Raw genomic sequence first — 22,517 nt, 5'->3', positions numbered from 1 at the left:
TTATCAATTAGACGGACTGCCCTCTTTTTCTTGGAACTTCAGATAGCTCCCAAATTCAATAAAGATATTTCTTTCAGTGCGACGTTGCAACTTGCTTTATGAAGCAAGCCAACTTCATAGGAGCGGACGGGAAGATCGACAAGGCAGTCGTCAAGAGTTACGTGCAGAAGACGATGACTCCTGAATGGTCCGGCATAATCGAGGGCTCACTGGAGCAGTGCTTCACCGAAAGCGCGGCTGCCAAGTGCGAGTCGCAAACCTTCCTTCCCTGCATCACGTTTGCTATGATGAAGGTATTTTAAACAGTTTTTAATTGAAAAAATCGTCACCGGTGAAAAAAATAGCATCGACATTTTTAAATCCAAATGAATTCAGGTATCCCTGTTTCAAGTTTATTACCGCTGTACATTGTTTGTTAAAATCTAGAAAAATCCAAAAATATTCATAAAACACCCATAAAATAAATAAAAAAAAACATAAAATCAGTGAATGAAGGATTTGAAAGAATATTTTTAAATAGCAAAATAAACATCATAAATAGGTTCCTAGTTCCTAATCCATTTATTCACAAATTTAATATCCATAAATATCAATACATATTTCCGCCCGCCAACTGACCGCCACTTTTATTGTCCAATTGGGCAATGAATTGACCAAATGTTTAAATTCAACGAAATTTTGCGCATTTGAATTGAACATTTGGACAAAGAATTATTCAAATGAATAAATGATGATATTTTGCGCATTGGAATTGGCCAATTCGACAAATTTGACGATATTTGCAAAATAAATAAAATAGAAAATTTTTACAAAACCATTTATCGGATAACCAACACTTCTGCTGATCACTCCAAGTGGTTCGTTAACTTTGATTGGTGATTTCGTAGGGGTGCCCTGGTTCAATGAGTGAGGTTTGTTTAGGATTCGCCTGCCCACCAGCAGTTGGTTCTGGGAGAGAGTCTTTGACTTCTTCAACTGGTCTCAAGAACCCATCGCCTTGCGCCGCAAGGGGGAGAATAGATTCATATGTCCTTCACTCCTGGACATACTGATACCTAGATTCCGACCCAACCTTCATAACTTTAATCTTTCCAGAACTTCACAGCAACCCAAAAAGATGATATATCCTCATGATTCTGTGTTAATAAAAAAATGCTTTTGTGCGTTTGAAGTTTGAAGGATACAACTCACGCACAACTCAAAGCCCATAAAAAGCCGACTACAGGGCCTCTGGCGGCAACAAACTGCGGCAGTTTGCTAGTTCGCTGCTAGTTCTAAACAAGGGTCCGGGGGTAAAGTGCACTAACATCGAAATTTGATTCTACAGGATGGTACAGGCAAAAGAGAAGAACAACTATTTTTAGAAATATCAACATTTAAAGTAGTTTTTCAGTAAAAAATTAGAAGTACAGGGTTTTCCAATAAGAGGTGTTATTTTGAATAGCCCGCTATTTCGGTAGATGTTACTTTTGAAGCTGTCATTTTTTGATATTTGACAAGTAAAAACTACGTTATTAATAAAAATGGTACGATACACGCTTCAACAAAGCATTTAAATTATTAAAATTCACTACAGTGAATCAAATGCAAATCATCTTGAGCGATGAGCCCATTTCCACCTCGGTGGCTTCGTCAACAAGCAAAATTGTCGCATCTGGGGCTCGAAAAACCCAAGAATTATTATTAAAAAGCCTCTATATTCTCAACGTGTGACTGTTTGGTGCGGTTTATGTTCCGGCGGAGTCATTGGACCTTACTTTTTCGAAAATGAGGCTGGAGCAACAGTTACGGTGAATGGATTGCGCTATCGAGAGATGATTAATGATTTTTAATGGCCCGAATTGGATGGTATTGATCTGGACAACGTTTTCTTTCAACAAGACGGCGCTACGTACCACACAAGCAACGAAACCATTGATCTTTTACGATTGAATATCAAAATAACACCTCTTATTGGAAAACCCTGTATTATGAGAAATAATTTTTACGGGAAAAAACAATGCAATAACAAAACAGTGTAATTTACCTTTTTACTTCTATGTATTATCATGTAGAATCACCTCCTGAAGTTAGTGCACTTTGCCACATGACCCCTGTAAATAATTATTAATATTATTAATTTATGTATTTAGTAAGGATTCTTCCGAAATAGATCTAAAATACAAGTACCTAGGTATTTAATCATTTTCTCGAATTTACTTTGATCATACAAAGTTTTTGGGTATAAACCCCTCTTCATTAGCACTTTCATATACAAAAACCATAGCCATCGTATTCTAACCATTAAAAAAATGTGATTCATTGTCACATTCAGAATCCACGAAAGGTTTTGTTTTGTTATAATTAATTGGTTCTATGGCTTACACTCGTAAAGTTTTATAACATAAATAGCCTGATGAATTCAAATAAACAACAAACTAAGAAAATAAAAAAAATAATGAATTGTACTTATGTTTTTTTCAGAACTGTCCCGCCGCCTCTTGGAGACAGACTGACGACTGTGCCGCACTCAAAACCTTCGTGGAGAAATGCCCTGTTCCTTATGGCTCTTTCTGAAATTTAAATTTTGTGCTCCAAACCTTTTGTAATAAATTTACAACTGTGGTACATAAAATAAATAAATTTTATTATTGTATTAATAGACGTGAAATATAGATAATATTATACACGAAGACATTAGTCCTTTATTGACATCTAAAACCCGTTTGATAAAAGATGGGTGAAAGTACTTATTAAGGTCTTGGGGAGCAAAAATGCGACAAATTTTCATAAAAATAATAATAATTAATGACATAATTTTTTTTTCCAATTTGTGGTCGGATGGTTTCATGGAGGTGCGAATTTAAATTATTCTGTGGTGAACTTCTAGATTTGAATATAAAGCGTGATGTTTTCTCTTTCTAACACCGTTTAGATCATTTTTCTCACCATGACAGCAAGGGAAATGTAACGATTTCTATAAGACCACATTATCAGCTCTTCTCAAAAACGAACTAATTTCTGAGGGGTTAAAAAAACTAACTAACCATTATGACGTTCCTGCAGGGGCAGGCAGAAAATATATACCAAAACACAACACCATATTAGCACACGCTCCTTGCTTCATTTACATTGATACATCGTCTCAAGCATTCTCTTCTGTGATTATAGTTAATAATTCAATTATTTGCTACCAATTATAGACCGCATTGCAATTATATGCAATCAATTATTTGCAATCAATTAATTATTTGCTATCAGTTATTTGCAATCAATTATTCGCAATCAGTTATTCGCAATTAATTATTCGCAATCAATTATTTGCAATCAATTACGAGAAATCAATTATATCGGGTAGCATGGTATTTTGACGACTTTGTGTGTATTAACTACTTTAGGTTTATACATCGTATTCCACGTTCTTAGTCCACGTGATTGTAAGGAGGGGGCGGGGGTAGGGGGGGGGGGGTGTAGGGGGAAGAATACTTAAAAAAAAGTTTAAATATACTAGGCATATTCAGATGTTACCAAACAGGTCAAGTAATGCCACAATTAAAGTAGATAATTTTTATAACGATTGAAAAAAAAATTAGAATTGCTTTGTTTAAAAAACCATATCATATTTTATTTTTCTTTACAATTTCATGAATAATCACCAAAAATTTTCGCGGTATGAGTGTGGAACGCGGTGTACAAGTCTATCGTATCTGCTGAAGTCGAACTATGTTCTATTTTGTATCTCCCAGTTCATTTCGTTTTTTTATTTCTATTTTTACATTTTATTTTTACAATTTGTAAATTCTTCTTCATTCAGTGTATTTAGTCATAACATTTTATGGGTATGTTAAGACCACCAAAAAGGCACATGCCCGTGTTGTGGTGGTTGATTATATATATATATACAGTACATTAATAAAATAAATCAAGCATAACATATAGAAGAAACTAAAATAAGTAAACAAAGTATATAATTAAAATTAAAATAAGGAGTACTTATATAGTTTAAGATATTATATGTAGCATACAATTAAAATATATATTATATATAAATTCAATTAACGAAATCAATGTAGGTACTTATAAGAAAAAAATAAAAATATATTTTATATGTTTATGTGAAATACATTAAAATAATTTGAAACAATATTACAAAAGATTGAAATATAATAGAATTTAAAAAGTATAGAATATAAGACATTCTAAAAAGTAAAGAATTTAAAGAAAATATATATTTATAAGAAGTTATTAAAATTATTATACTCTCAGCTGAAACTGTATGAATTGTCATCCTTCGGTCCAAGAGTAACAAAATGGTTGTTGGATCTAGGCAGGACTGATTCCGAAATGATACTAAGTCTAAAAAATGTAATTTGAAATCACGAACGCCTCCATGTATCTTTATGTATCTTTTTTATGTAACTTTTTTATGTATCTTTTTATGTATCTTCGTTTTAACATACTTATTTAAGCTAGTCTTAAATCCTGTATTCGTCTAGGATAACTTAAAACTTGTAAATTTGACTGTCCTGAAACGGGAATCCTTCCTATTTGGACAGTCAAAATCATAAAATGTAATCAATATTACATTATAAAAAAAAAAAAAAAAAAAAAATAAATAGCATCAAAGTGAGTATTAAATACTTGGTAAGCAAATGTAAAAATATGGTAAACTGTTAATAAGTTTAGTAACATAATATGTGGAAACATTATTCTTCATCAGTTTTAGTATAGATTCTTGTTTGAACTCCGGTTAACAATATTAGAGTGAAAAATTATTGTCACAATATTGTTATTAAGAAATACTGAAGCGATCCTTGGGTACAAGATACAGATAAAAGTATCAGAGGTGTCAAACCATTTTTAATAATTAATGCAAAAAATAGTAAATCTTTCTAGAATGAAAACTTTTAGTGGTGGTATAGAATAGATTCATACGTTCTTTAAAGAAATTTCGCCCGTTTTCAGATATCCATTTTTGGACATCGGTTTTAAATTGGGTAATTGATCTTGATCTTTTGTTGTCATTATTTAGTGCTTTGAATATTTTAGGTGCGATGTATGAGTATTATCTTTGTAAAAAAGGTGGTTTTTGTTATAGGAATTATGCATTTTATATGCGTTGAGTAGCGTATATGTTTATCTTTTTGTGTAGAGTTCATCAAACCATTTTTCCAGTTATGGATGAGAATTGTCTTGATTGTTGGCGAATGTCTAGGACTGCGTGTTAAATTAATTGTCAAGTTAAAGTATATAATATTGTTTTTATACTACAAAAAACCGCGTTTCAATACGAGTCGACATTGCCCTCTTACGGAATTTTCTGGAACTTTCTTCCGAATCTATTCTTGAAGCTTTATAATTCGTCCGATAGATGGCGAAACATAATTCAATGATCAGCGTAACTTGTACTATTAAACATACAAATTACTCGAAAATACTCGTCAACGACCATACCATGTTGAACACACCGGTTCTCGTCCGATCACCGAAGTTAAGCAACATTGGGCGCGGTCAGTACTTGGATGGGTGACCGCTTGGGAACACCGCGTGCCGTTGGCCCATTTTTTATTATTAAATTCATCTTTGTACGTTATGAAATTCCATTTATCTGGGAAAGGAAAAGGACGCCGAGTGCCGTCGCGTCGGCCCAAATTTTGAAAAAAAATTAATTATTTTCTTTTGTACAATTATTTTGTACTAGTGTACCCCGCAAAGCTTTGTTGTTGACAATGTTTTTTCTCGGGTGTCTCTAACTTCTTCCACCATCCACTAAATACTGTATACCAAAATGTTACTTTTGAAAAACTACGTTACATCGACTTAAATTCGACTCCGTATCTGAATCCTAATCCATACAAAGAAAATGAAAAGCATCATCAACATTACAGGAATGAAACAGTTGGTCAAAGAATACACTAGAATAACACAATCAACCTGTACACTCATAGATCTTGTTTTATCAAATGATTATGAACTAAATGTAAAAATATTAGATACACCTAAAATAACAGATCATAGCATCATTAATATAGTGATGGCAAAAAATAAAAACATCAAAAATATCGAAAAAGTTATTAAAAGAAGAAACCTGAAAAGATACGATAAGAGTAAAATGATTCCAGATTAGAAAGATGTAAATAACTTAGATTTTTACAAAAAAGGTGAAACTATAATAACCAATATGACTGATGCAATAAATAAAATAATGCTTGAACAACGTATAGTAATTAAAACCAATAATCAATGGTATTCCAAAAAACTAAGACAAATGCAATATGAACGAGATACTTCTTATAAAATAGCAAAAATTACAAAGGATAACGAACATTGGAATAGATTTAAAACAATTCGAAACAAGTACTCAAACCTTATAAAGGATACATAAAATGAACATTTCATCAACAAAATTCAACGGGAAAGGGGAGATCCAACGAAAATGTGGAAAACACTTAAGTCAATGATGAAAAATAAATGTGAAGATGTGGAAAAAGATATCATATTCCCAACCGAATTGGCTGGCGAAAACAACATGGCTGATAAGTTTAATAAATATTTTGTGACAAGTATAGAAGAAATTAACAAAAATATCCCAATCATAGAAGAAGAAGAAATTTTCAATTTTGATGAAAAAACTTGCGAATTAAAGTTTAAGAAAATAGACGGCCAGAAACTCCAAAGAATACTGTCCAAAATCAAATCAAAGCCCAGCCAAGATGGGATCACTATTCAAATATTAGAACATGCATTACCTGTAATAGGAGAAGAGTTTCTTAGTTTAATAAACGAATCGTTAGAAACAGGGAAGTTTCCTGAATCATGGAAAACGTCTATGGTGATACCGATTCCAAAGATTTCGAACACAAAAAAATGTAAAGACTTTCGACCTGTAAATATGTTACCAAAATATGAGCAAGTGATGGAATACATAATTAAATCTCAACTTGAAGAATACTTGGAAAATAATAGCATCCTATGTGACGAACAATCTGGATTTAGGAACAATAATTCATGTGAAACAGCGTTAAATTTAGTAATTGATGATTGGAAGGAAGATATAGATAAAAACTTGCATATTGTTGCGGTGTTTTTAGATTTTCAGAGAGCTTTTGAAACAATAGATAGAAAAAGAGTTATTAAAAAATTAAAAAAATATGGAATAAAAGGGAAAGAACTGGAATGGTTTAAAAACTACTTAAGCAACAGACAACAAACAACAAAGATAAGAAACAATATATCAAATCCGATTGAAAATAAGCTGGGTGTACCGCAAGGATCTGTATTGGGTCCGATATTATTTATACTCTACATAAATGATATGGTAAAAATATTAAAACATTGCAAAATAAGACTGTTTGCAGACGACGCCCTAATTTATATTGCAGAAGATAATTATGAGAAAGCAATCAAAAAGATAAATAGTGACTTAGAAACATTGTCAAAATGGCTCAAACTAAATAAATTAAAACTAAATGTAAATAAGACAAAATACATGCATATAGGCAGAACAAATACGCACGAGGAACCAAAGGTTTCTATAAATGGAGAAATCATAAAACAATTGGAAGAAATTAAATATCTAGGTGTAATTATAGACTCAAAATTGAACTTCTCAAAAAATGCAGACTCTACAATTAAAAAAATTGCAAAAAAATATCATTTCTTGGTAGAATCAGAAACAAAGTAAATAAAGAAACATGCCATGATAATATACAATACAATTATATCACCACACTTTAATTACTGTTCAAGTATTCTTTTTCTCTGCAATAAAGAGAAAATGAAAAAAATGCAAATACTGCAAAATAAAGCAATGCGAATAATACTTAAGCGCAACATATACACACGGATAAGAGACATGTTAAAGGAGCTGAATATTTTGACGGTGAAGCAAACTGTGTATTTGAATGTACTTATTTTTATACATAAAATTAACTTAGGGATGATGTCTAAGGAACTGAAAAGAAAAATAAATTACAATAACGAGATACACGGACACGGGACGAAAAATTCTAAGCAAATTAGATTGCCAACAAGAAAAAAAACAAGCACCCAAAAATCTCTGATGTACCAGGCCGTTCAACTCTATAACAAAATCCCGAAGGAAATTGCTGTGATAGAAAATATTAATAAGTTCAAAAATGAATTAAGAAAATATGTCTATCTCAATTATTAATGTTTCTTTTTTTTGTGACTTTAGTGAAATATTTAAAGAAAGATTATGTTTGCCAAACAATGTACATGTTTATATGTTTATAAAACTATTAGCACACACGAAGATGTGAGCTAACTTAAGATTAATAAATAAATAAAATCCGATGCAGAGATATTGCACTAAGTTTTCCACGGGCGTCCTCGAATTCTTCTACCTTTCAAACCACTCTCTAGACGTCTAGACACTCTTAGTACTAATAAGAACAAAAATTTAAATTTTCAGCGATATCGGTCGACTACTTTTCGAGTATTTTTACGAGCTGAATTTTTATATACTAAGAATATGGAGGTTGTGAATAGTGAAATCGAGTTCTTCCAATAAATCATATTTAAATTTTACTTGTAACTATTGAAAGTAATAAAAAAGTCAAAAAGTGCTCGACCAGGGAGTTTTGCATTTGTACAACATTAAAATAAAATAAATATACACCGCATAAATCATTACAAATAGAAAAAAGAAACCTACACATTCTAGATGCTGAAAAATACCTGGGTTACGTATAATAAAAACATCAAACCTTAAAGCAGAATAGAGAAATTAAAAGAAAAATCATTCCACTACGTGTATTTTGTACAATTGCTCTACTTTTACCAACAGAAGTAAGGTTAATCCAGTCCCACCTAAATTATCTAATAAAAATAAGCGAAAACACACACATTACGTACTTAAACGACTTACAAATAATACAGAATAAATTTTTAAAAATACTCCTTGATTATAACCCAGATTCCCACGAAAAACTATATTAAGAAATGCACATATTGAAAATTAGAAAATTGTTCAAATTTGTCGTACTATATCATATTATGCCTTTTTCTATAAAATACAAAATAGAGACGGACACTATACAAGACAACATAAGAAATTGTAAACTATTACAGTAAAGACGAGTGGTATAAGTACAGGGTTTTCCAATAAGAGGTGTTATTTTGATATTCAATCGTAGAAGATCAATGGTTTCGTTGCTTGTGTGGCACGTAGCGCCGTTTTGTTTAAAGTAAACGTTGTCCAGATCAATACCATCCAATTCCGGCCATAAAAAATCATTCATTATCTCTCGATAGCGCAATCCATTAAAGGAAATGTTGCTCCAGCCCCATTTTCGAAAAAGTAAGGTCCAATGACTCCGCCGGACCATAAACAGCACCAAACAGTCAAACGTTGAGAATAGAGAGGGTTTTTAACAATAACTCTTGGGTTTTCCGAGCCCCAGATGCGACAATTTTGCTTGTTGACGAAGCCACCAAGGTGGAAATGGAAATCATAACTCAAGATGATTTGAATTTGATTCACTCAAGTGAATTTTAATAATTGCAAAGCATTTTTATCAATTGCGTAGTTTCTACTTATCAAATGTCAAAAAAAGACAGCTTCAAAAGTAACATCTACCGAAATAGCTGGCTATTCAAAATAACACCTCTTATTGGAAAACCCTGTATTTATAATCTCCTTCCTTCCAGGAATTTCGAAATAAGTTATTTATCTTTTTTACTTCTACCATGTAGAATCACCTCCAGAAGTAATCGCACTTAACCGCGGACACACTGTATAGCTTCGAATTATGTAGTTAGTTAGAAAGCGAGTTATGTATTTATGTATTTAGCTACAATAAATCTAATATATCAAATATCTATCTATCATCTACATACATAAAAATGTAAATGTTCGTTTGTTCAAAATCTTAAATTCGAAGGTTCTTCACCAATTGTTTTGAAATTTCGATACAAAGTTGCATTCCAAACCGCTTGTGTTTTGTTATTTGCCTATATTACATAGATACCACTTGCGACAGGTAAAAACATGTTTTTTTTAATAAAAAAAGAGCCACCTTTTGGACAAAAATTCTTTTATTGAAAAACTTCACCATCTGTTGGACGTAAAAGAAACACACTATATTTTCTATATTTGCACAGATAGACTGAGCCACAGCAACGCATAGCGGGGTACCACTAGTAATGACAATACAAATTTCACAATAAAGGGCACAAAATTCAAGAACATTAATAATTAATAGCAATGATAAACCTCAATCAACACAGGGTCATCCCTAGAATGGAGTACATATTTCGTTTACATCATGATTCTTAGAAAGATTCCAAAATTTCAGTCCGTTCGGAGTCATAACGCCCGAGAAAACGAGATACTAAGGTCAAACCCAAGTCTTGAATTCGGGTCCGTAAAAATGATATTTTTTCTACAAATGATTTTTTTAAGATTTTAGTGTCAATTTCGTTTAAGACCAAGATTCCAAAGTACGATTAGTACGATTCCAAAATTTAAGTTTGTTCGGCGCCATAAAACCAGAGAAAACGACTCTCAAAGTTCGAACCCAAGTCTTGCAATTGTTCCCGTCAGAATGATGATTTTCCCACAAATGCTTCATGCAGATTTTTAAAGTGATTTCGATGCAAACAATGATTTTGAGTACGATTGTATAATTTCAGTCCGTTCCCGGCTAAAGAGCCTGTGAAAACGACTATCAAAGTTCGACCCAAAGTCTTGCACTTGTGTCCGTCAGAATGATGATTTTCCCACAAATGCTACTTCATTCAGATTATTAAAGTGATTTCGATGCAGATAATGATTTTTAGTACGATTGCAAAATTTCAGTCCGTTCGGGGATTGTAATATTTCCGCCTCTTTTCGCCATTCTTTTATTTTGTTTAAAACAATATAAAATTTTCTTCTCTCTTGGCTATGACCGATATTTTTTTTTTTTTTCTAAGGCTTTGCATATGTGTTCGCAGGGTTGGAAAATTCCTCCCCTACAACACATAAGCCTCCATGAAAATTGGACCCTTTTCTTTGATATCTACAGAAAGCTACTTAAAGCTCTCTTGTACTATATATCTTTATAGACATATGTACTTAACTAATTAATACGTTATTTACGAACTTGAACGCAAATATTTCCGTATTTATATTGTAATTAAATTCCATCAAACGTTGTGTAATTTTTTTGATTTATGATATAGGATTTTAATTACCTTCATTTTTGTGGTAACCCCCTTGGTTCTGATCGAGGTGTCGAGTTTCACAATTTAATTGGTCTTTCCATTGCAAACCTAGACTTAAGTGAATTCCCTGAATGAGCTAACTTTCCTATTGTAATTATTCTGATTCCCTGCACCCTAACAAAGTCGTAGTTAAACGCTGATAAAAGATATTATACATGTTTATTTGGACAGGTAATTAAATATAACTCAAATGGTTAATTGTTAGTAAATTTGATTTTGGTAAACTCTTGTGTCTGTTTGGCGCCACTCCTTTATGATTCTGCTGCTATAAGGTACATGTAAAGATTGATTTAGTAGGTTAATGTAATTAGTTAATTGCATATTTGACGAACTTGGAATAGCCCATTTGCTGGCATAATTTGGCTCCAAATCCTCCTGCAAGTAAACGAGATGATCGTGAGTCAACAAGAAATTCGCACAATCCTTTGACACGGCTCTTTGATTGATACCTAAGTTATCGCGTCCCAAAAAGCCTTCCACGTCATCATGTACTGCCTTCAAGTTTCCCCTCGAGTCCCGATACCCCCAAATTCCGACCCCTCCTTGGAACTACAATTTACTTAGGGCGAACCGGTTTCGTCCTATATACAATCATATACTCACGGTTGGTGTGGACTTACGGGTCGTGAATCCTCATTCCACGTTTAAAAGAAGATGCGAGAGTGGTCCAGAAGACCTAAAATGCAAGCTGTATGCAGGTCCGCATCCTCCAGTAAACAGTACATACGAATAAATATATGTATACATACAGTTTGGGAAAGGTTTATAACTCGCAATACGAGGCTATCTACCTCGCATTCCAAGCTCGGATCTCGCACGAAGAGTTCTGCGAAACTCTAGGATTGGTAACCGAATATATACGTAAGAATAAGGTTATACTAATAAATACTAGTAGAATAAGATATTATTTGATAGTTTGTTTTGGAGAGCTATCGAACTCCAGGCTTTTTGTTTGGTTTTGACGTTTTTATTTAAGAGAATCGCCATCTCTATTTGATTTGGTTAATGGTCTTGTTGTAGGAGCGACCACTGCCTCCTGTTTGATGAACTGTATTTGTTTTAAATTTTTCCTCCAGGGTTCAACATTAATTTTTGTTCATCCTATCCCGTGATTTTCCAATTGTTTCAAGTAGTTGATTGCCACATTAGAGAGTACTCGACTCTCAAATGTCTCAGGCAACTGATGGGGTTCTGTATGAGCACCCAATCAATAATATTCAAATGTTTCGTATAATTATTCGATATAATCCTACTAACCCGTGATTTTCCAATTGTTGATTGTGAATGATAAGTATTTGTAAGCACGCAGCTTCCAGCTGTTTCAGGTAACTAATAAAAATCTATGCGATTATCTAATCAATGATATTTAAATGTTTCATGTAATTTTTCGATATAAATCTTGCTAACCCGTGATTTTTCAATTGTCGTTTGTGATTGATAGGTATTTGAGAGCACGCATCTTCCAGCTGTTTCGGGTAATTAATAAAATCCTTTGTGACTAACTAATTATGGCCAAGGTCGTTTCCAAACTATGCGGTTGACCCAATTCTCCAGTGATCCTTTTTTTTATCAACAAATTGAACAATGTAAACATCTTGGATTCCCGGACTCTTCCCCCATTTATGTATGCGAACATCTATCTCCACACAACAAGGATATACACGCAGCTGCTAGGCGCGCCGCCAAAGATCTTCGCTACAAGTACGTGTGGGTCAAGCATGGGCGCGTTTACTTAAGAAAAGATGACACTTCTGCTTCAGTACTAGTAAAAAACAAGGATTCACTCCTTAAACTATCTCAGTAATCCTCCGTGTTTTAACTGATTGTATACATATGTCTTATAAAATACAAAATGGATCTGAAAATTTACTACCAAAACGTTAGGGGAATTAAAACTAAAACAAATGACATAAAAAATGAAGTTATAATCAATAATTACGATGTAATCTGCTTCACTGAAACTTGGTTAAATTCATCAATATTCAATAATGAATTGTTTGACGAGCGTTACCTGGTTTTTCGAAGAGATCGGGAATCCACTAACTCTACATATAGAAAAGGTGGGGGGGTATTAGCAGCAGTCAATAAAAAAATAATAACAATTCATAAATCATCTTGGGAAAGTGGTGGTGAAGATTTATGGTTAATGATAAAACCGCATGAAAATTCGAACTCATTCATCTACATGTGTGTACTGTACATTCCCCCTAATCTATCTGTCGATGATTACTGTAATCGAATCAAAAATATTCAGGATATTTATTTGCAACACATTAATCCCAAATCTCAATTTATAATCATTGGTGATTTTAATCAACCTGAAATTAAATGGACACCTGACATAGCATATTATAAAAAAATTCTAGCTCCATCCAATTACTCTAGTCACAAAGCTCACTGCCTTGTCAATTTGATCTCAGTGTGTAACCTTCACCAATTTAATTATTTACTTAACAAAAATTTTAATATTCTCGACCTTGTTCTATCCGATAAAACCAATATTAATATTTCAGCCACAGCTAACTTATCAAAAATCGATCATCATCATCCCTGTTTTGAAATAAATGTAAATTTAGAAAAAATGCAATACTTACAAGAAAATCACTCTCCTGTCAAACATAACTTCAAGAAAGGTAATTATGAAGGATGTTGTCAGGATCTAACAAATGTGAATTGGACCTCACTTTTCAGCAACTGTCATCTCAACAATAGGGTACAGTTATTCTACAATATTCTATGGGAAATTATAGATAAACAAATTCCAAAAAAAAAAACTCACATAAAAAATCACTATCCCAATTGGTTTAGCGAATCTCTAAAAATGCTCCTCAAAGAGAAAAATAAGGTTAGACTACGGGCTAAAAAACACAATAACCCAAGAGACTATGCCGAGTTTGCTACTCTTAGAAAAAGATCAAAAAAATACTTAAAGAATGCTACACAACCTATATTAACCTAGTTGAGCAAGGGATAAAAGATAATGTAAAGACTTTCTGGGCGTATTCTAAATCATTGCGTAATACAAATTCTATTCCAAAAATAATGTATATGGATTCAATGTCTGCAAATAATGGACAGCAGATTGCCAACATGTTCTCTAATTACTTTGGATCAGTTTATACTGAGTCGAATCCCACATCAAATACTTTCGGACTAAATGCTGCTCTATTCAACCAATTTAGTCTTAGTAAACTTAATGTAAGCATGGAATCAATCAAATCCTGTTTAGAAAGAATTGATATACATAAAGGCCCAGGACCAGACAAAATACCTCCTCTGTTTGTAAGATGTTGCTCTAGCTCGTTGATTAAGCCACTTTTCATTATATTTAACGAATCATTATCTACAGGAACTTTCCCAGATTTATGGAAAAATGCACATATTGTTCCAATACATAAATCTGGTGATCAGTCTTTTGTGAAAAATTACCGACCAATCAGTATTTTATCATGTTTTGCAAAAGTCTTCGAATCTATAATGTATAATTTCATATTCACACACTTTAAACCACAATTATGCATTAATCAACATGGATTTGTTCCCAACAGATCTATTAATTCTAATCTTCTTGACTTTTGTGATTACGTTTGCAGTGCTTTTAACGAAAGAACTCAAGTAGATACCATTTACACAGATTTTAAAAAGGCATTTGATAAAGTAAACCATTCTATTCTACTACAGAAGCTTGATCGTATAGGTATCCACGGTGATCTATTAAGATGGCTTAAATCTTACTTGGAAAATAGAACACAGTTAGCACTTATAAATGGGTATGAGTCACCTCCCATAATTGTAACCTCAGGTGTACCTCAGGGGTCCAATCTTGGCCCTCTGCTTTTTTTAATCTTTATTAATGACCTTGGCCCCATGTTACGCTGCCATTTTGTTTTATTTGCTGATGATCTCAAGATTTACCGTAAAATTTCCACTGATTCTGATCAAGTTATGCTACAAGAAGATCTTTACACACTATATAGCTGGTGTACTCAAAACGATATGTTTCTAAATATTGATAAATGTTACATTATAACCTTCACTCGTAACAGAAGACGAAAGAATCATGCATATTTCATTAATAATGTTCAATTAAATGCAGTCACCACTATTAGAGATCTAGGAATCACACTTGATTCAAAATTTAAGTTTGATGTACATATCAGTGATATCACGAGTAAATCCTTGAAAATGATTGGTTTTATACATAGAATATCGAAACCATTTAAAAATACCCAATCCATTATAACCTTGTACCACTCGTTGGTCAGAAGCAAATTGGAATATGGTAGTGTTATCTGGAACCCTCACTACTTGAAATATTCAAAAACTATTGAATCTGTACAAAAAAAATTTCTAAGATTGTTATCGTTTAAACATGGACTAAGTTCCGTATTGCAGTCTTATGAGGAACTACTCCAATACTTTAACTTTACGACCCTGGATAAAAGAAGACAATTTGCTGACTTAATATGTCTACACAAAATTATTCATGACAAGCTTGAAGCAACTCAATGTGTGAGCAATATTCTTATTAAAGTTCCCAATAGACGTAATCTAAGGAATCATAATATATTCCATCTAGAATTATTTAAGAACAATATTGCCTACTTCAATCCATTATCTAGAATGTGTCGTCTGTACAATTCTATTGAGTGTAACTACATAGATATATATGCAAATAGTCTCACTTATTTTAAAAAGCAAATTAGCAATAGATTGTGAATGTTTGTTGTTTTTTTTTTTATTTACTCTATTTGTTTTCTGTTTTATTTTTGTTTCTCTTGTTTTTTGGATCATATATTTATCTGTATGTTTTGTTTCTGATATCTCCTTTTTTTGCCTTTGCTCACGTTTTGCTGTTTATATATTTTTTGTTAATACATAGTGTATAATGACACTTAATCTGTGCATGATGTGAACATTTTTAAGTGGACTGTTGACATATACGTTTTTTTTTTGCAGCGCTTATCTAATGATTTTTTTTCATGTTAATAGTCTGTAAATGTTCCTAAACAATAAATAAATAAAAAAAATCTCATCTGACCCACTAACCCAGATGTGAGATTGTTTATTTTAAAATATCTCGCGCTCTCCTTGTGATTCAGTTATGCCACCGTTCACTGTGCATAGTTAATTTAAATATTTTTTATTCCTTTATTGAAGTTAAACTATTTTTCATTTTCCGAATTTAGTAAATTTACTAGGTTAAATGAAGAATAAATATAAATATATAAGTACACATATCTCGATTGTCAAAATATGTTAAAAAAAGAGTACATATATTAATAAATAAATATAAAATATATGATTCTACATAGTCTTGAATATTAATAAATACATTTTTTTTTCAATAATATAGATATGTCCTCGGGTAGGTATTAAAAATCGCTACCATTTCGATGCTTCGATTAATAAATAAAATACATATATATATGTAATTACATTACTCATATATATATTCTTTATATACAATATTTTACTTTACTTTTTAAGCACTGAGTTTAAATTATATTTATTTATTAACACTGTTTAATTAAATTAAACAGACTTATTAAAATTTCACTGATTTTAGCACTTGTACTCTTTCCGAAAGTCCAGGGACTTATTCAAAATTTAACACTTAAAGATTTTTCACTGTTAATCCTACCAAAGAACGTAGTACTGCCACGTAACAACTTTTCAAATCCTCGGCGCGACTCCCCGAAAACTGGTCTGCACCGTCATTTTATACCCTTCTCAGATTCCAAAAGACGTATCTGAATTTCCTCTGATGATCGATTCCATCTTTTACCAACTCGCAAATCCGAACATCCCTGCCATCAATATCGATTGTGCTTCCATAAGATGTTCTGCTTTCCGGCTCTGGGCGGTGGTCAATTTCCATCTCACAACTCTAAATCGATAGGGTCCGAATCGGGTAAGTCTGTGTTAATCGCCCAAGCTCCCTTTGTCCTCTGTTCATACAAAATGTAGTTAAAATCTCATGATTTTGCGTTCCTTTTTTTTCTCAATTCGTGATAGGTCCGTCCTCAATAACATATATATAGATCCCAATTTTATGCATCTCGTGCGAAAATTGTTTAAATCCATGTCGAAGTCTTTACTACGCATTTTTGAATTTCGATTTGTCTAAATTCTACTTAATTTTATTGTCACTTATATGAGCTTTTCCATTTCCACCCGTACTTTCTCTTCTTTATGTCGCAGATTCGAATTTTCCCTTTTTCTTCGAATTTTATATTATTTGCGACGTTTTCTTGCACAATGTCTTCTTTATTCTTATGTTATTTCTCATAACTCTATAATTAATTATTTTCCAAGTCGTATTTATTTATTTCACGGATAAATTTGAATTGTATCACTTTTCTCCACTTGGATTATTCTTTATCTCCGTTCTTTACCCTTTCTTTTATCTTTTCTCCACTTTTCCCGATGTGTGTGGTCTCCAGGAAAATTTCATACTTCATCTATTATTAATTAATATATATTTTTCCACACTTCTATGGGAGATATACCTAATTTGACTCTGGGATATCTGTCACTTTTATTGCCTTACTTGATCTCCGCCCCATCTCCTATCTCTTACATACAAGATTTCACATATATTATACGTCTGGACATCTGTTTACGTTCCAAATTTTGGTACTAGACTCGTAACTTTTATTTAATTTCAAACCTATTAATTTTAATATCTTTTGCTTTAAATAAATATCTCATAAGCCCAACGTTAAAGTTAATCGCTTTTCTAATGGCTTATCACCTTAACGTAAATAAAAATCATGTTCAAATTTCGATTGTTTACCTCCTAAAATACACATGAGACTGTCAACCTTTTATCTTGTTTCGATCCCTCTGTAATCTTGCGTAACTCTAATATCTATCTACCATGATAATTATGTAAAATGTCTACTTTTCCTGAATCTAATCTATCGCTATATGTTTAGTTTTACTGTCTTCTTCTGATACTCAATTTTCATGTCCCTAGGACCTTTGTAGCAGCTAAAATCTCTGTATTATCCTTCCATTCGGTCGCCGCACTTTTCTAAAATGTCTATTTTTTTTTGCGAGATTTTCATTCAAAATTGATTTACCAATATGTCCGCTTCATCTTAAATTGATAACGATTTATTTCCATTGTTTCCAAAACTCACTCCTCTCTTTAGTACGATTTTTTCGAACTCGACACCCTACTTCTATCATAAATAATTGCACTACAGTTGAAAATTCCGCCAGTAACTTTCCTTCGCTTTTCCCGTCCTTTTTTATACTATCACGTTTATAATTTTTTCATTGCATTTTTGTGTGTGCGCTTTACAACTTGTAAAACTTCCAAAGCCCTCGATTTCAATGGTTCGATACCCCATAAATGTCTCAGTCATTGTAAACATTCCCAGGAGTTTGTCACCTTGAAAGTCGACGCTTACCCTAAAGTGCGTTCACCTCTAATTTCTGTGGGAATCGAAATGTCGTTAATTATCTATTTTAATGTCGGGTCCATAGTTCATTCCTTTGTCTTTCGTAGACACACGCCCCTCTTTTCACTGATTGGTTACTCAAAATTTTATAGCTCTTTGTTCAGATCTATTGGTTGACAAAATTCAATATTTATTTTTAGGCCTAGAAAGGGGGTTTTCTTTCTCGTGCTAGACGATTTTACGACCTCTCTGCTTTCGTCCCGGAACCTTGATTTAATTCCAATTATTACAGGTGTCTACTGCAAGCAAGCTGAATCAATTCTTTCTCCGCCAGATGTCGTTAGCATGTCCGTTTTCATAAATAATTTGTATATTTTTTTTTGCAGCTATGGTTTATCTGTTTTTTCACTGTGATTTAAAGCCTTTCATCACAGGATATAGGGCCTGAGAAAACGACTATCAATGTTCGAACCTAAGTCTTGAAATTGTGTCCTAAAAATATATGTTTTTTCTACAAATGCTTTTTCCTGAAAATTTTTGTAAAAATTCCGTAAAAATCATGATTCTTAGAAAGATTCTAAAATTTCAATCCTTTCGGAGTCATAACGCCAGAGAAAATGACAATCTAAGGTCGAACCCAAGTCTTGAATTCGGGTCCGTAAAAATAATATTTTTTCTTCAAATGCTTTTTTTAAAGATTTTAGTGTCAATTTCGTTTAAGACCAAGATTGTTATTACGATTCCAAAATTTCAGTTTGTTTCCTGGCATAAAACCTGAGAAAACGACTCTCAACGTTCGAACCCAAGGCTTGCATTTGTGTCTGTAAAAAGTTTAATTTTTCCACAAATGCTACTTCATGAGGATTTTTATAGTGATTTCGATGCAGATAATGATTTTTAGAACGATTTAAAATTTCATTCCTTTCGGAGATATAGAGCCTGAGAAAACGACTGTCAACGTTCGAACCTTAGTCTTGAAATTGTGTCCTTAAATAATATGTTTTTTCTTCAAATGCTTTTTTTTGAAAATGTTAGTACAAATTTCGTTTAAATCATGATTCTTAGAAAGATTCTAAAATTTTAGTCCGTTCGGAGTCATAACGCCCGAGATAACGACATTCTAAGGTCGAACCCAAGTTTTGAATTTGTCTCTTTAAAATGATTTTTCTTCTACAAATGCTTTTTTTTCAAGATTTTAGTATCGATTTCGTTTAAGACCAAGATTCTTAGTACGATTCCAAAATTTTAGTTAATTCGGAGCCATACAACCTGAGAAAACGATGTTTAAAGTTCGAACCCAAGTCTTGCAATTGTGCCCATCAGTATGATGATTTTTCCATTAATTCTACTTCATGCAGATTTTTATAGTTATTTCGATGCATAAAATGAATTTCAGTGCGATTGCAAAATTTCAGTCCGTTCGGGGCTATAGAGCCTGAGAAAACGACTATCAAAATTCGAACCTAAGTTTTGAAATTGTGTCCTTAAATAATATGTTTTTTCTTCAAATGCTTTTTTTTGAAAATTTTAGTACAAATTTCGTTTAAATCATGATTCTTAGAAAGATTCTAAAATTTCAGTCCGTTCGGAGTCATAACGCCCGAGAAAACGACATTTTAAGGTCGAACCCAAGTTTTGAATTTGTCTCTTTAAAATGATATTTTTTCTACAAATGCTTTTTTTTCAAGATTTTAGTATTGATTCCAAAATTTCATTCCGTTCGGAGTCATAACGCCCGAGAAAACGACATACTAAGGTCGAACCCAAGTTTTGAATTTGTCACTTTAAAATGATACTTTTTCGACAAATGGTTTTTTTTCAAGATATTAGTATCGATTTCGTTTGTGATGGACCAAGGTCTTTCCCAAGGTAAATGATATAAACCGTCATAGTAGAGCCATCTATCGGAAAAGGAGCATATGAATTACAGGGAACTGCATACATGCGTGGGAGGTTTTCATTAGGGTTGCAACAGAAGAACTGAATTGCCCAATCATGATTACAGAGAAAACGGGGGTGCGACTTTATGACAGGACAAAGAATATTTAAGAGAGGGGGTGTGTTTAAGCTTTGATATATATGACATCGACCTTGAAAATATTCCCACCAAATGATTAGGTGAACGAACTAGCTGAATTCAAGGCTGATCAACTTGACATTTTTAGGGGTTCACAACCCTTTTTAGACGCGTAGCATCACATGGAACGGCGCGAGATTTGGTTGCAACAGGTCTGTTACTCGAGAAAAAAGGTTTCCGATTTCTTTAAGGATTCAAGTGGAAAGATTTAACAGAATTTTTGTTGTGCTCACTAGACTTTACACGGCGGGTATAGGAGAAGAAAATCCATTTAAAGTAATGGCCAGAGATAAAATATATTTAAAGCTTTTTTTGTTAACATTTTCAAGTGATGTTTGGCACATTATAAATTATTTATGTCTTTTCGTGGATGAAAGAGACAAAACAGAGGTGCAACCCCGGTTAAATGAAAAAACCACGCCCAAAAGGAAGGAGCGCACTAGAATATTTGGCAATAAAATTACGTACAATCAGGAAAAAAATCGGAAGTTGGAGACAAAAATCGCGGAAGGGTGTTGGGTTCACGTAGAAAAGGGAGGGAGGAGTGAATCATCGAAATATACCATTCCTAAGTTAAAGTCAAGTCCAGTTATATTCAATTTTCCCAATCATGTCCTAGATTTTGTATCTGAATTTCGCTAATGAACAATTATATAATGTTAATTGAGTGCTAATCTCGAGTAACCTACCAGGTAGGTGTTGTAATGTATATTGTCTCCATAAATAGCTAAGTAGTGACGTAGATCACTGTAGAGATGTATTATAGGTTTGTACAGCGCCCTTGAGATGATTTTGCACAGGAACGGCGCTTTGCAAGTTATCCAATTACTGCTATTATTTTATTATTATCAGAGGCAAATTGAAGATGATCAGAGCTAAGCTCGTGAAAGCGTTCAAATCAAAGCGTACAGTATAAACAACTGTAGACGGTAGGGAATACTGCTGCAAGTCTACGTTAGATTGTGACCTCAGTCAAGGGTGATTGCACTGGGCATTTCTCGGTTTTAGACTGGTTAGTATAAAGAGACATTCGTCTATCAGGGAAGCAAATGACAGTCATTAAAGCAATTTTGCGGACACAATAGCATTTTAAAATAAAAGGTCCGGAATTCACACTTAAAAAAACAGCTTTCACTAAAGCATTATATAGAAAACGCCCTATGGGAATCCGGAACCGCTCTCCAGTCCACGCCTGATCATTTGTCACATGAAACGGACGCCAGTGTGTTAACCTTTTTGAAATAACCAGAATGGACTAATTAGCATGATGCGACTATGACCTAAATAGAAAAGAACATACACGAGTCGATAAACGTTAGAATAGCATATATTTGTAAAGTGATTAATGAGAAAACACGGTTATAAATGGGCTGAACTTAGAAAAAACGAGAGAGTTTTTTGATGGAAGGTTAAATTGCAGAGTGAATACCTCGCGGTGTTTTAAATAATTAAATTCAGACTTGGGAGAGTTTTGACAATTTTTCAGAGTAAGTGCGTCGCGAGATTTTAAAACAAAAGTGCTCAAGTTAACTTAAACAGTGTTACACAGTTTTGGAAAGCAAACGGCAGTTTTGATTTTGATAAAGTCACGGATTATAAAATAAAAGATTGTCCCGCAGGTTAATTTTGATTTGATAAAATCGCGGGTTAAGAATAAAATTATGATTAAAAATAATAAACCCTAAAAAGTCTTTCCCGAATAAAATTAAACGCAATTGTTATGATTTAAATAAAGTCACGGATTATCAATGAATTTGTAATTAAAAATAATAAACCCTAAAAGGTCTTTCTCTAATAAAATTAAACGCGATTGTTATGAA

At 32.8% G+C, this 22,517-nt stretch overlaps 1 protein-coding gene and 1 non-coding gene across 2 annotated transcripts in view; one reads left to right on the top strand and one right to left on the bottom strand.

Moving 5' to 3' along the window:
- The window catches only part of LOC149419946 (uncharacterized), a 209,098-nt gene that overhangs the window by 20,650 nt on the left and 165,931 nt on the right, over window positions 1-22,517 (bottom strand). The gene's annotated exons all lie outside the window — the stretch shown is intronic.
- On the top strand, window positions 5,420-5,538 carry LOC149419948 (5S ribosomal RNA). Its single transcript, XR_016302844.1, has one exon. It is a non-coding gene; the product is annotated as a 5S ribosomal RNA (ribosomal RNA).

The sequence above is a fragment of the Hesperophylax consimilis genome, chromosome 11 (genome assembly GCF_061612785.1).
Source record: "Hesperophylax consimilis isolate HC1 chromosome 11, BYU_Hcon_1.0, whole genome shotgun sequence".
Classification (NCBI taxonomy): Eukaryota; Metazoa; Arthropoda; class Insecta; order Trichoptera; family Limnephilidae; genus Hesperophylax; species Hesperophylax consimilis.
This window is presented reverse-complemented; position numbering and strand designations above follow the sequence as displayed.